General features: G+C 40.1%; 1 protein-coding gene across 7 annotated transcripts in view; it reads left to right on the plus strand.

Annotated features, from left to right (window-relative positions):
• The window catches only part of MID2 (midline 2), a 206,770-nt gene that overhangs the window by 146,872 nt on the left and 44,329 nt on the right, over nucleotides 1-15,569 (plus strand). The gene's annotated exons all lie outside the window — the stretch shown is intronic.

The raw sequence follows: 15,569 nt of genomic DNA on the forward strand, positions 1-15,569 counted from the left end.
CCAGCCATCCTATTTATCCGTAAAACAAGTAATTATAGACATTAATCAAAACCTGAATTTCAGCTTTCTGGGAAAGAAGTGCCTCATGTTTTCAGATTAGAGTAGCAAATTGGGGTGAGGAAGGCTATTTAACTCATACTTTGTTCCATGTCCTTTGCTAAGACCTTTATCTGTGTCATCTCATGTGATTCTCATAAAAACCTGTGGGATAGGTAATATTGTTTATATTTAACCTGTCAGGAAGATGGGCTCAGAGATGTCCGGTGACTTGGCTTAGGTCACTCAGCTTGTAAGTGTCAAAGTGGAATTTAGACTCACTCCTGCTTGACTTCAAATCCAGAGCTCTTTCCACTCTACTTTGTTACTTTCTAGGAGAAGAAAGAGCTGAGAAATATATGGAAACTTAGCACATGAAAATCCTCAAAAAGGGGAAAAAAGGGAGGGTACTATTTGCCTCCAAAAAACAGTTTTAGTTACAAAGAGAATAATCAAAAGGCAGGATTACTTTGATGGTTAGAATGAAACATGGAATCTGAAGGAGACCTGACCTCGGAATTAGAAAAGCCTAGTTTGGGTTGTAACTCCATCACTCTATAGCCTAGATGACTTTGATAATTTTTATCTCTCTCGATCTTGGTTTCTTCATCCATAAAATGCAGAAAATAATGCCTGCTTATAGGGTTGTTGTAAAGATCAAATACAGAGATCAAGGCCCTCACTAGTGGCTCAGTGGATTGAGCTTCAGCCTGGCTTATGAACGTCCTGGGTTCAATTACCAGTCAGGGCACACAGGAGAAGATTCTCCCCCTCCCTCTCCCCTATCTCTCCCTTTTCTCTCCCACAAGCAATAGCAATGGCTCAATTGTTTTTAGCGTGGCCCCAGCCCTGAGGATCACTCCATTGGAGTGTATCAGCCTCATGGGCTAAAAATAGCTCAGTACTCAAGCATCAAGCATTGGCCTCTGATGGGGTGGGCGGGTAGATCCAAGTTGAGGAGCATGCAGGAGTCTGTCTCAGTATCTCCCCTCCTTTCACCTAAAAATGATAAAGATGAAAATTAAAAAATAGAGATCAAATGTATCTGAAAGCCCTCTCTATCTTCCTCTCCCCAATCCCATCCCTACAATGATTACCTGACCAAACACTCTCCTCAGGACCCCCTCCATCCCTTGAGTTTTCCCTTATAAAAATCCCTTACTTCTGGTGTCTGTCCTGAATCATGAGGTTGGTGGTACACCTGAAATATGTTCTCAGCACATCTTTGTTATCTTGTCATGGAATAGGGTATTTTTCTGGGCCTTTGCTCTCATACAGAATTTTTCAGACCTTCATCCTAGGGTTCTTTCCTGGTACTTCTCCATTTTCTTTTCCTACCCACACACCTCCACCCTTCTCAACTTAGAAGTAACATAGACTTTTCTTCAGCTATTTTTACTCTTCTATTTGGGCCCTTGCTTCTTCTAGTGACTATCTGCCTTTTTTGAACTTGGAGCCTTTTTTTTTTTTTTTTTGGTTTGGTTTTTTTCCTTTTTTTTTTTTTATCCAAAGTCTGTGTCAAAAAGAGTGACTTATTTCTCAGAACGATGCCCTCTCTGACCTTAGTTCTCAGAGCGTGAGTTTCCTTGGCCCTCCCAGGAAAGATCCCTTGCTCTGTAAGTATCTAGAGTGTGTCAGGATGCTAAGCCACTTCCAAGAAACAAAGGTCTTTGAAAGGGATGCTTATGTCAGTCTTGAGTACAGAGCGTGCCTAAATGCTCCTTACAGTCTAATCCAAGGCAAAAGAAGGCATAATAGTTCAATGACTAGCCGTGCTCTCCTTCCCTTACATAATCCCATGGCTGTGAAAGGCAGTGAAAAGGAGGGCTTAGAGAAAAGCCATGGAGTAGGAATCAAGAGACTGTGCTTCTGGTACTGGCTCTGCCACCCATGAATTGCATGAACTCGGGCTGTATTGGATTATGATATGCCTAATTATGCCTTATTTCCTTCACTGGACTATTAAGTTTCTTGAAATTAGTGGCCCTGACCATGCCATATTCATTTAGGAAACTGCAATTTCTAACTGGTCTCTCTGACTTGTGCTGCTCCCCTGTAATCCATTTTCCAAATTGCTGTGAGAATGAGTTTGCTGAAGTGCAAAGCCTATCTGTTACTCCCCTACCAGAAACCCTTCAATTGTTCCTCATCACCATTAAGATAAAGATTGTTAAGATCCGTTATGATCTGGACACTGCCTACCTCTCTAGTATGCCTTTTTACCACCTGTACTTTATACTTTGGTCATTCATTTCACAAATATTTAAGCAAATTTCTGCCTTGGACCAGGAATTGGTAATGCAACATGAACATGGTGCCTACTCTCAGAGAACTTACACCTCCCCTTTTCTGCTGGCTGACTACATCTTGTCCCTTAAGACAGGTCAGTCATTACCTCTTCCAGGAAGCCATCACCCATGCTTTATACCTCTCTCCTTCTCTTTCTAATCTGGTTCAGCTATTTCTCCCCTGTGTACCCAGAGCACCATATACATAATTCCATCATAGTACTTTTCAAAATTAAATTTATTGAGTGACTTTGGGGAATAAAATTATATAGATTTCAAGTGTACATTTCTATGATATGTAATCGGTATATTGGATTGTGTAGTCACCACCTAAAGCAAAATCATCTTCCATAGTCCTATATTTGACCCCCTTTACCACTTACTACCTTCAACCCCCTTCCCTCTGGTAACCATCACATTGTTATCTGTGTCTCTGAATTTTTGTTTGTTTTTCTTATTTGTTCATTTGTTACTTTCAGTTTTACATCCCAAATAGAATGAAATCACATGGTTCTTAACTTCTTCTGGCTGACTTATTTTGCTTAGCTTGATATTCTAAAGATCATTCCATATTGTCACAAATGGCAGTATTTCACTTTTTTTCTTATGGCTGAGTGTTATTCCATTGTATATATGTACTACATAGTATTTCTATTTACCAATTTATTTCCCTAAGACTGTAAACTCTGAGAGTAGGAACTGTGTCTTATCCACTTTTTCATACCCAGCACATGGATTGGTACGCAATAGGTATTGAGAAAGGATAATTGAATAAATAGTACCCTTTGGTTGCTAGCTGTTGTTATGCATCATAGGGGTGATTAGAGCAGAGACAATTACTCAGGAGAGGTAACTATTTTAACACCAGGTAAGGAACCATTTCAGAATATGTGGTCTCCTAGGACCTAAGTGATTATTTCAACACCTTTCCAAATCTTTCCTAATTCATCAAACAATATGTAAATGACAGCAAAATTACTATTTTGATAATTGTGTAAAAAAAGAATGTGGCAGAAATTGGTCTCATGTAATGAAGAAATGTAATTTAGTATATAATTTTTCACTGTGCTTTTATTTCAGGGCCAATACTCTCACATTCATTCAACACATCTTTGTTGAGTACCTACAGTTTGCCTGGCACTGTTATAGATGCTGGGGACACGGTAGTGAAATTTCATTTCCTTCTGAACTCCTGTGCAGTGCTCTGCAGGACTGATAGATGTGACTGAGCTGAGGGGAGGGGATGATTGGGGAAATTTCTCATGGGTGTGTTTTAGAGGGAATGCCATTGAACTTTAAACCCAGGAATAAAAGACCTATAGAATGAGTATGTGGGAAATCTCCCAAGAAACTATCAAATAAGCTCTCTAAAGGATGCAAGGGTAAAAAGGTCTGGTCCATTTATATTTCAATACAGAATAGAAACAATTACCAAAAATTAACTTTTTGCCATCTCTTAAACCTTGTGCCATGTGGATTTTGTGAACTCTTGGATGTTAATTTTCTTGTAGTGACCAGCAGTAACATCCTTCAGACAGAGGACTTGTGTGTTTGTGTTAAGGAAACATGGAAATTGAGGAACATTAGGTCTGACTCTGATTAAAATCTTTGGGCTGCCCTGGCTGGTTGGCTCAGTGGTAGAGCATCGGCCTGGCGTGCAGGGGTCCCTGGTTTGATTCCCCGCCAGGGCACACAGGAGAAGCGTCCATCTGCTTCTCCACCCCTCCCCCTCTCCTTCCTCTCTGTCTCTCTCTTCCCCTCCCGCAGCCGAGGCTCCATTGGAGCAGAGATGGCCCAGGCGCTGGGGATGGCTCCTTGGCCTCTGCCCCAGGCACTGGAGTGGCTCTGGTTCCGACAGAGCGATGCCCCGGAGGGGCAGAGCATCGCCCCCTGGTGGGCAGAGCGTCGCCCCTGGTGGGCATGCCGGGTGGATCCCGGTCGGGCGCATGCGGGAGTCTGTCTGACTGTCTCTCCCCATTTCCAGCTTCAGAAAAATACAAAAAAAAATCTTTGGGCTGGGGCTCTGGCCGGTTGGCTCAGTGGTAGAGCGTCAGCCTGGCGTGCAGAAGTCCCGGGTCCGATTCCCGGCCAGGGCACACAGGAGAAGCGCCCATCTGCTTCTCCACCCCTCCCCCTCTCCTCCCTCTCTGTCTCTCTCTTCCCCTCCTGCAGCCAAGGCTCCATTGGAGCAAAGATGGCCCGGGCGCTGTGGATGGCTCCTTGGCTCTGCCCCAGGTGCTAGAGTGGCTCTGGTCGCGGCAAAGCAATGCCCCGGAGGGGCAGAGCATTGCCCCCTGGTGGGCAGAGCGTCGCCCCCTGGTGGGCGTGCCGGGTGGATCCCGGTCGGGCGCATGCGGGAGTCTGTCTGACTGTCTCTCCCCGTTTCTAGCTTCGGAAAAATACAAAAAAAAATTATTAATAAAAAAAAATCTTTGGGCTGGGAAATAGGAAAGACCTCAGGAAATAGAGTAGGGTGGGCAGTTGGGAAGAAACATGCAAGTCACATTTTTCTTGCCCTTAGGAAGAAAGAAAAGAACAGGGCAGAGAAGAGAACCTGGAGACTTAACAGGAACACCTGTCCTCCCTGGTGCTTACTTGGAAGACTGGCTCTGAGTTGCAGTCTTAAATATCAGAAATTGCACCAGAGTCTTTTTTTGGGTGGGGAGATTTACAGAAGTAGGTTGCCAAGATTATCCTGATAGTATTTTCAGGGAGCATAGATTTTTTTCTACAGACATAAAGCCATTTAGCCAAACCCACTAACCCACACCAAAGAGCAAAGGCCAAATAAAGAGCTGGAGTCTTTTACATATCAACCAACCAACTAACCAACCAAGAACACTTACCAAGATAAGCCCAGTTGTTTCAACTCAGGGTTAATAAGCAAGTGAAATACTGCACTGTATTTTCAAAGAAAACTGTAGACAAGGAAACTACCAGGGCTTTCAAGTGCTTTCCAAGCAATTTCAGATATTTTATTCATATCACGAAGACAGTTTTTCCCTGAGTATTTCCTGTTCAGAAAACATGTAAGGACCCTGCTCTTTTAGGCTGTTTCTTGACATGGAAAGATTTTAATGTCACTGCTTTACCTTTAGTTTAGGATTTTGCCACTTCAGCCAACTTTCTGCTCTGTTCTCCTCATTGTGCCTGGCTGTTATATCTCATCCAGTTTAACTGTCCAAACTCCACCCTAGCTTCCTCACTTCGATCTACATTTTCTCTCCAAAATACATTTACTATAGTATATTTTCTAATGTTTCTAGTTCTTATCTTGATTTTTTTGCTAAGTCAATCAGTAAAAGTGTGTGTTCATTGTGTGTAAGACATTTATGCCTGTAACAGTGGGAGAAACAAAGTGGCATACAGACTTTTCTCAAGGAGGTTGATGTCTAATTGAGGCTTTTCAGGAAAGGAAGTGCTTCTATTTGACCTTTCTTTACTATTCTTGTAGCCCTCCTTGGCTAAGCCACGTTCACATCACAATAGCCTCTTAGACCGTAGCTAATTGGCTCAGTGGTAGAGTGTTAGCCCAGCATGTAATGTCCCATGTTCAATATCTGGTCAGAGCACACAGGAGAAGTGCTCATCTGCTTTTCCACTCTTCCTCCTCTCTCTCTCTCCCTCTCTCTCTCTCTCTCTCTCTCTCTCTCTCTCTCTCTCCCTCTCTCTCTCTCTCTCTCTCCCACAGCCATGGCTCGATTGATTTGAGTGCATCATCCCCGGGCACTGAGGATGTCTCTGTGGACCCTTTGAGTCCGGTGCTAAAAAGAGCTTGGTTACAAGTGTGGTCCCAGAGGGCAGAGCAATGGCCCCAGATGGGGGTTGCCGGGTGGATCACCATTGGGGTGCATTCAGGAGTCTGTATCTCTATCTCCACTCACCTCACTAGGAAAAGAAGAAAAAAATAGTAAAAACAATAGCCTCCTAAATTGTCCCCATGCTTACTATTACCGCCAGTCAAATCAATCCTAGTTCATCTTTTTAAAAAATTTTTAAAAACTTTAATAATGTAATAATATTATTTGACTACCAAATATGTTAGTTTGGAAGTAGTTATAACAATGAAAAATAATTTACCCTTTCTTTTCTTATGGATCTTGTTTTAAATTTTATACAGAAAATTTAATTTAACAGGGTGACATTGATAATAAGAATACATAGGTTCAGTGCTGGGATTCAAAGAATTTAACAACAGGTTCTTTTCCCTAATGACCATATTAAGTATAAAAAGCGATATACTGAAAAGTAGTTTATTATTTCGTGCATTTAATACTTAAATAAGAACAGTGAAAGAGGTACACAAAACTAGATTATATTATAAGAAAGTTTTAAAATATTAATGAAAAATATTAAATAATACCTGACCAAAAAACAATAAAACTTTTATTTAAAATATTTCCATATTGCTTCTTGATTGGCATCCTCACTTGCAATTTTCTAGCCTAGAACCTTAAGAGGAAAGTACTCTTTTTGTCCCTTGAGGTCTCACTGGGGGTAACAAGGAGTACAACGTCCACTTGTTGGCTCTCTTCAGAGGACACAGTTGCAGAACAGGAGACAATTGGAAGATGAACCAAAGCAATTTTGATGGGCGATGTCTAGAGCCATTTTAATATATTGGCTAATGATAAAGATTCCATTTCAGCTCTGGCCAGATGGCTTATTTGGTTAGAGCATCATCCGAAGCACAGAGGTGGGCTTGATCCCTGGTCAAGGCACATACAGGAAAAACTTGATAACTCTCTCTCTCTCTCTCTCTCTCTCTCTCTCTCTCTCTCTCTCTCTCTCTTTCTCTCTCCTCTTCTCTCCTCTCTCCATTCCTCTCTTGCTAAAGACAATCAATAAAAATTATTACGGGCACTTAGAATATGTTGTTGCACAGATGAACATTAAAAATGAGTAAGGAAGGCCCTGGCCGGTTGGCTCAGTGGTAGAGCGTCGGCCTGGCGTGCGGGGGACCCGGGTTCGATTCCCGGCCAGGGCACATAGGAGAAGCGCCCATTTGCTTCTCCACCCCCACCCCCTCCTTCCTCTCTGTCTCTCTCTTACCCTCCCGCAGCCAAGGCTCCATTGGAGCAAAGATGGCCCGGGCGCTGGAGATGGCTCCTTGGCCTCTGCCCCAGGCGCTAGAGTGGCTCTGGTCGCGGCAGAGCGACGCCCTGGAGGGGCAGAGCATCGCCCCCTGGTGGGCAGAGCGTCTACCCTGGTGGGCGTGCCGGGTGGATTCCAGTCGGGCGCATGCGGGAGTCTGTCTGACTATCTCTCCCTGTTTCCAGCTTCAGAAAAATACAAAAAAAAAAAAAAAAAAGAGTAAGGAATGTAAATTTGTGATTTTCACATTGGGCGGCTGCCAGGTGCCCACCTTAGAGTAAACCCTGATGACAAGTGCCATTTTAACAAGTAGTTCACAGAACTCAACAAAAAATTAGGTATTGGTTCTGCTGCACTAGTGCAAACCAGTTGAATCCCACCACTGTATATTCCAGGTAAGTGTTTCTGTAGCTTTTGATTATGTTGTGTGCCCATCACCCAAAGTCAAATCATTTTCCACCACCTTATATATGTCCCTCTTTATACCCTTCCTCCACCTCCTCCACATACCCCCTTCCTCTGGTAACCACTTTACTTTTATCTATGTCCATGAGTCTCAGTTTTATATCCCACTTATTTGTGAAATTATAAAGTTTTTAGCTTTTTCTCATTTACTTATTTCACTCAGTATGATGTTCTCAAGATCCATCCATGTTATTGTAAGTGTCACTATGTCATCATTTCTTATGGCTGAGTAGTATTCCATTATGTATATGTACCCACTTCTTCTTTATCCAATCCTCTATCGAGGGACACTTTGGTTGTTTTCATTGTGTGTGAATAATGCTGTGATGAACATGGGGGTACATGTGTCTTTACATACCAAAGTTTTTTGAGATTTTTAGGTAGATATCCAGTAGAGGGATTGCTGGGTCATGTGGTTGTTCTAATCTTAGTTTTTTGAGGATCCGCCATACTTTCTCCTATAATGGTTGTACTACTTTGCATTCCCACCAGCAGTCAATGAGGGTTCCTTTCTTTCCACAGCTTCTCCTTGTTGATAATAGCCAATCTAACAGGTGTAAGGTAGTATCTCATTGAAGTTTTGATTTGCATTTCTTGGGTAGCTAGTGAAGATGAGCATCTTTTCATATATCTGTTATCCATTTGTATGTCTTCTTGGGAGAAGTCTCTGTTCATGTCTTCTCCCCATTTTTTATTGGGATTGTTGGCTTGTTATTTACTGAGCTTTGTGACTTTATATATTTTGGATATTAACCGCTTATTGGAGCTGTTGTTAGTAAATATCATCTCCCATTTAGTTGGCAGCCATTTTTTTGTTATCAGTTTCTATTGCTGTTCAGAAAGAAGCTTTTTAGTTTGATATAGTCCAATTCATTTATTTTTGCCTTTACTTCCCTTGCATTGGGGGTCAAATTCATAGATTGTTCTCTATGGCCAAGGTCCATGAGTTTAGTACCTTTGTTTTCTTCTATGTAATTTATTGTTTCAGATCTTATATTTAGGTCTTTGATCCATTTTGAATTAGTATTTGTGCATGGGAACAAACTGCAGTCAAGTTTCATTCTTTTGTATGTGGCTTTCCAATTTTCCCAGCACTATTCATTGAAGAGGCTTTCTTTTTTCCACTGTGTGTTTTTTACTCCTTTGTCGAAGATTATTTGTTCCTACATATGTGGTTTTATTTCTGGGCTCTCTATTCTGTTTTTCTGCCAATACCATGCTGTTTTGATTATACTGGCTCTATAGTATAATTTGAAGTCAGGTAGTGTGATACTTACACTTCATTCTTTTTTCTCAGGATGTTTTGTCTATTCAAGGCTTTTTATGGTTCCATACAAACCTGGTGATTTTTTTGTTCTACTTATTTAAGAAATAACATTGAGATTTTGATGGGGATTGCATTAAATTTGTATATGTCTTTGAGTAATGTGGCCATTTTAACTATACTGATTCTTCCAATCTATGAACATGGAATATTTTTTCATTACATTGTGCCTTTTTTCAGTATTGAAATAATACTTAGTACTTTTCAGTATATAGGTCCTTCACATCCCTTTTTAAGTTTATTCCTAGGTATTTTATTTTTTGTTGTTGCAATTGTAAAACAAAATTTTTTGAGTTCATTTTCTGAAGTTTTATAATTGGCATATAGGAAAGCAATAGACTTTTTTATATTGATTTTGTATTTTGCAACTTTACTATATTGGTTTGTTGTTTCTAATAGTTTTTCAGTGGGGTCTTTAGGGTTTCTATGTACAGGATCATATCAACTGCTAAAAGTGATACCTTACTTCTTTTTTGCTGATATGAATGCCTTTTATTTCTTTCTCTTGCCTGATTGCTCTGGCTAGAACTTCCACAACTATGTTGAATAAGAGAGGGGAAAGTGGGCAGCCATGTCTTGTTACTGATTTTAGAGGAAAAGCCTCCATTTTTTCACCATTTAGTATGATATTAGCTGATGGTTTGTTGTATATGGCCTTTATTATGTTGAAGTACTTTCCTTCTACACCAATTTTATTGAGCATTTTAAACATAAAGGATGTTGATCTTATCAAATGCCTTTTTTGGTGTCTATTGATAAGATCATATGATTTTTGTTCTTTGTTTTGTTGATTTGATGTATTACATTGACTGACTTACTATGTTGAACCATCTTTGTGCTCCTGGAATGAATCCCACTTGATCATGATGTACTATTTTTTTTAATGTGTTCTTGAATTTGATTTGCTAGTATTTTGTTTAGGATTTTTACACCTGTATTTAATAGAGATATTGATCTCTGGGTTTCTTCTTATGTGTTGTCCTTGCCATATTTTTGTATGAGGGTTATGTTCTCTATTTCATTTAGTTCTCTAATTTTTGCTATTGCCTCTCATCTGCAGACTTTGGGTTGCCTTTGTTCTTCTTTTTCTAGTTTCTTAAGGTGTGATGTTACGTTGTTCTCTTGGGATTTGTGTTGTTTCTTGATATAAACCTGTAATAATATAAACTTCCCTATTATTACTACTTTTGCTGCATCCCAGAAATTTTGATATGTTGTTTTGTCATTTTTGTTTGTCTGTATATATCTTTTGATCTCTGGCTTTATTTAGTCTTTGACCCAGTCATTTTTTAGAAGTATGTTGTTAATTTCCACATTTTTGTGGATTTCTTTACTTTCTTTAGCAGTTAAATTCTAATTTCAAAGCCTTATGGTCAGAAAATATGCTTGATGTAATTTCAGTCTTCCTGAATTTATTGATGTTAGTTTGTAGCTCAATATGTGATCTATCCTTGAGAATGTTCCATGCACACTGGAAAAGAATGTATAATCTGATGTTCTGAGATGAAATGTCCTATAAATGTCTATCATGTTCATTTGGTCTAGTGTGTCATTTAAGGCTGATATTTCTTTTTATTATTATTTTTTATTTAGTGAGAGAGAGAGAGACAGGGAAAGACAAACAGGAAGGGAGAGAGACAAGCAGCATCAGTTCTTTGTTATGGCACCTTAGTTTTTCACTGATTTCTTTCTTATATATGCTTTGATTAGGAGGCTCCAGCTGAGCCATTGACCCCTTGCTCAAGCCAGTGACCTTGGTCTCAACCCAATGACCTTGGGCTTCAAGCCAGCAACCTTTGGACTCAAGCCAGGAACCATGGGTCATGTCTATGATCCCACACTCAGCTGGTTAGCCCATGCACGAGCTAGTGAGCCCACGCTGAATCCGATAAGCCCACACTCAAGCCAGCAACCTTGAGGTTTCAAACCTGGGTCTTCAGCATCACAGGCCAACACTCTATCCACTATGCTACTGTCTGGTCAGGCTTAAGGCCCATATTTCTTTATTGATTTTCTGTTTTTATGATCTATCCAAAGATGTCAATGATATGTTGACATCTCCAAGTATGATTGTGTTTTTGTCTATTTCAGTTTGTCGATCAGTTAGTACATGTCATATAGTGTGTCCGTAAAGTCATGGTGCACTTTTGACCGGTCACAGGAAAGCAACAAAAGATGATAGAAATGTGAAATCTGCACCAAATAAAAGGAAAACTCTCCCAGTTTCATACCTATTCAGTGCAGTTCAATGTGGGCTCATGCACAGATTTTTTAGGGTTCCTTAGGTAGATATCCTGTATAGCCTCTACAGACTTGTCACTGACTAATGGCCTACCAGAACAGGGTTTCTCCACCAAACTGCCGGTTTCTTTCAACTGCTTATCCCACTGAGTAATGTTATTCCTATGTGGTGGCGCTTCATTATAAATGTGCCAATATTCACGTTGCACTTTGGTCATGGATTCGAATTTAGCGAGCCACAGAACACACTGAACTTTCCTCTGTACCACATCTCAACTGGCATGGCCATGGGCTGCTCCGTTGTATACATGGTGTTACGTCATCATCTGCACATGCACACATGCTGCCATATCATCCTACAGAAACTGGGAGGGTTTTCCTTTTATTTGGTACAGATTTCACATTTCTATTGTCTTTTGTTGCTTTCCTGTGACTGGTCAAAAGTGCTCCATGACTTTACGAACACACTCTATATTGGTGCTCCCTGTTCACTGCATATATATTAAGAAATGTTATGTCTTCTTGATATATTGTCCCATTTATCATTACGAAATGTCCATCTTTGTCTCTGGTTACCTTTGTTGTCTTGGAATCAGCATTGTCAGGTATGGGTATGGCTACCCCTGTTTTTCTTTGTATATTATTTGCTTAGAGAATTATTTCCCAACCTTTCACTTTGGATCTACTTTTGTCCTAGATGAAAGGGCAGCTTAGATGTGTCTCTTGAAGGCAGCATATGGTTGTGTTTCTCTTTTTGCTCCATCCTGCTATTCTGCCTCATTATTGGTGAGTTCATTTCATTTACATTTAGAGTAATTATTAAAACTTGAGGATTTTCTATAGCCATTTTATGTTTTGTTTTCTGGCAGCTCTGTGTCTCATTTGCTTCTCTTTTCTGTTTCTGTCAGTTGTTTTTGTTTGGTGGTATTCCATACTTCTTTCCCTTGTTTCTTCTTTCTTTCTTTCTTTCTTTCTTTCTTTCTTTCTTTCTTTCTTTCTTTCTTTCTTTCTTTCTTTCTTTCTTTCTTGACAGAGAGTCAGAGAGAGGGAAAGATAGGGACAAACAGACAGGAAGGGAGAGAGATAAGAAGCATCAATTCTTTGTTGTGGCACCTTAGTTGTTCATTGATTGCTTTCTAATATGTACCTTGATGGGAGGGGCTACAGCAGAGTGAGTGATGCCTTGCTCAAGCCAGTGACCTTGGGCTCAAACCAACGACCTTGGGCTTCAAGCCAGCAACCTGTGGGCTCAAGCCAGTGGCCATGGGGTCATATCTATGATCCCACACTCAAGCCAGTGACGCCGCACTCTAGCTACTGAACACACACTCAAGCTGGTGAGCCCATATTCAAGCCAGATGAGCCCGTGCTCAAGCCGGATAAGCTCTCTCTCAAGACAGCAACCTTGGGGGTTTCAAACCTCAGTCCTCTGTGTCCTAGTCTGATGCTCTATCCACTGCACCACTGCCTGGTCAGGTTGTTTCTTCTTTTTTTTAGGCTGTGTGTTACAGTAGTGGCTTTTTCATGGGTGGTTACCATTACGTTATTAGGAGAAAAATGTTCATATGTAAGTCCTTTGTCTTATAAGTGCTTCTGCACTCCATCTTCCTTTGCTACTGCAGATCTTTATCCTCTCCCTTGTATGTTCTTATTGCCACAGATTATTCTTGTTTTTGTTGTGACCTTGTCGGAACTTTTACTTGTAGTTTTGATTTTTTTTGTGTGTGTGTGCCTGGTTGAATAACCCCCTTCAGTATTTTCTACTGTGGGGGTTTTCTGGTGATAAATTTTTTCAGCTTCTTTATATATGCAAATTTTTTATTTCTTTTTTTATTTGAATGATAATTTTGATGTATATAGTATTTTTGGCTTGTAATTCCTTTCTTTCATTACTTTGAATCTCTGTGTTCATTCTCTTCTAGCTTATAGAGTTTCCACTGAGAAGTCTGTGGATAACCTAATGGGCCTTCCTTTATATGTTATGCTTTTCTTTTCCTTAGCTGCCTTGAGGATTCTTTCTTTGTCATTGATTTTTGGCAGTTTTATTAAGATGTGCCTTGGAGTAGGTCTTTTTGGGTTGAGGTAACTCAGCATTTTCTTTGCTTCTTGGATTTGAGGCTCTAACTCTTTCTGTAGGCCTGAGAAATTTTCACAAATTATTTTTTTGAATAGGCTCTCCATTCCCTTCTCCCTCTCCTCTTCTTCTGCTATACCTATTATTATATTTCTCTTTCTGATAGAGTCAGACAATTCTTTTATAGCTCTCTCATTTTTTAAAAAAAAATGTGAATCTCTCTTTTTCTCTCTGTAGTTTCTCTAGTTGCCTGTCTTTGATGTCACTGATTGTCTCCACTATCTGGCCTTTTCTATTAGCTAAACTTGCTACCTTAATTTTCAATTTATGTATCAAATTCTTCATCTCTGTTTTTAAAGTTTCAGTCTCCTTGGTGAAGTACTCATTCTGTTCAGTAATTTGTTTTTTTGAGCTAATTAAATTGCCTATCTGTTTTCTTGCATCTCATGGAGTATTTTCAAAACTTCAATTTTGTATTCTCTATCATTTAACTCTAAGGTTTCCAGTGATTGAGATTTTTTGGGGGGGCATTTCATTTTTATTCTGAACTACTTGTCTGTCTTGTGTAGTCATGATATTTTATTTATTCTTCTTTTATGGCATTTGAGAGTGGTTTTGTTAATAACTCTAACAAAGAACAACTAAAAAATGCAAAATAAAAATTGAAAAATATAAGTAAAAGTTTAAAGGTTAAAAAAATGACAAGTAAAAAAGAAAAACCACAGAAAACAAAGAATAAAAAACAAAAAGTCCAAAACAAACATAACAGCCAGAAGAAATAAGAATAACTTATGTAAAAATTAAAGAAAAATTCAAAAGAAAAGAAAAGAAGAAAAAATAAAAAAAATTAGTTTTGAGAGGTTACTGTTTTCTTCCAGTAGGTGTTGCTGTGTTATGTATTTTAACTTTGTGAAATTCCTGGGTTGACTTCTGCTGAGATGTTGCTGCTCCAATGGTGTGGACAGGGCTGCATTTGAGTTGGTGGATGGGGTTGTTGTGAGGGCTTTTTGGTTTTGTGCTTTAGCAATGGGAATCTCATGCCTGTAGGTTGCTCCTCCCCACATCAACTGGCCAGGGGACCAGATGTGGAGCACCTCTGTTCTTCAAGAGAGAGAGTGTCTCTGGACAGTTAACTGTGAGGTCTGTCCCTGCCACTCTCCATAACTGCAAGTTGAGGGAGGCAAGATCTGGCAGGCTGAGGGGGCCGCACTTTGTTTTTCTCTGTCTCTGCTCCAGTGTAGGCTATAGACCAGTGGTAGTAAACCTGGTCCTTACTGCCCACTAGTGGGTGTTCCAGTTTTCATGGTGGGCAGTAGCGGAGCAACCAAAGTAGAAATAAAAAGATAGATTTAACTATAGTATATTATTTTATAAAGATTTATTCTGCCAAACTTAGCGAAAATCTGACATAAAGTACTTGGTTAATAATTATTATTATATGCTTTAACTTGCTGTAACTCTGCTTTATAAATTTTATAAAGTAAAGTTACTTCCCTACTTTATAAATCACCATTACTGTGGAACTGGTGGGAGATTAGAAAATTTTACTACTAACAGAGATACAAAAGTGGGTGATAGGTTTAAAAAGGTTGACTACCCCTGCTATGTAGACAGACTGTGAGAACAGTGGACATGACCCCTCATTCTGCCATCACTTTGGTTTACTATCACCTCCTGTGCTCCTCAGTCTCTCCTCTCCTCATGGCAGAAGGAGACCCAAGTACTCCATGTTCCCTCTCCATAGGGCTGGCAGACAAAACTCAGACAGTCTGAGCTTCCCTCCTCTCTATAGTCCTGGCAGAGAAGAAATAAACCCTGTCACTCCAGGCTTCTCTCCGGAGCAGACAGCTAGTGTGTTTTATCTTCTGCCCCCCTTTGCAACCCTTCTCACCTTTAGTGCATTTGGTGCACAGATCTTTCAGGCATGCCTGCGAGCCCAGCAAAGGTTCCTTTGCTCTGTTATAGTTGTTCAGCTTGTTGGCATTTCAAGGGGAGAGATCAGCAGTATCTCTCATGCTGCTATTACTCTGATGTCCAAGAATGATCT

This window comes from Saccopteryx leptura, chromosome X (genome assembly GCF_036850995.1).
Source record: "Saccopteryx leptura isolate mSacLep1 chromosome X, mSacLep1_pri_phased_curated, whole genome shotgun sequence".
In the NCBI taxonomy this organism is placed as follows: Eukaryota; Metazoa; Chordata; class Mammalia; order Chiroptera; family Emballonuridae; genus Saccopteryx; species Saccopteryx leptura.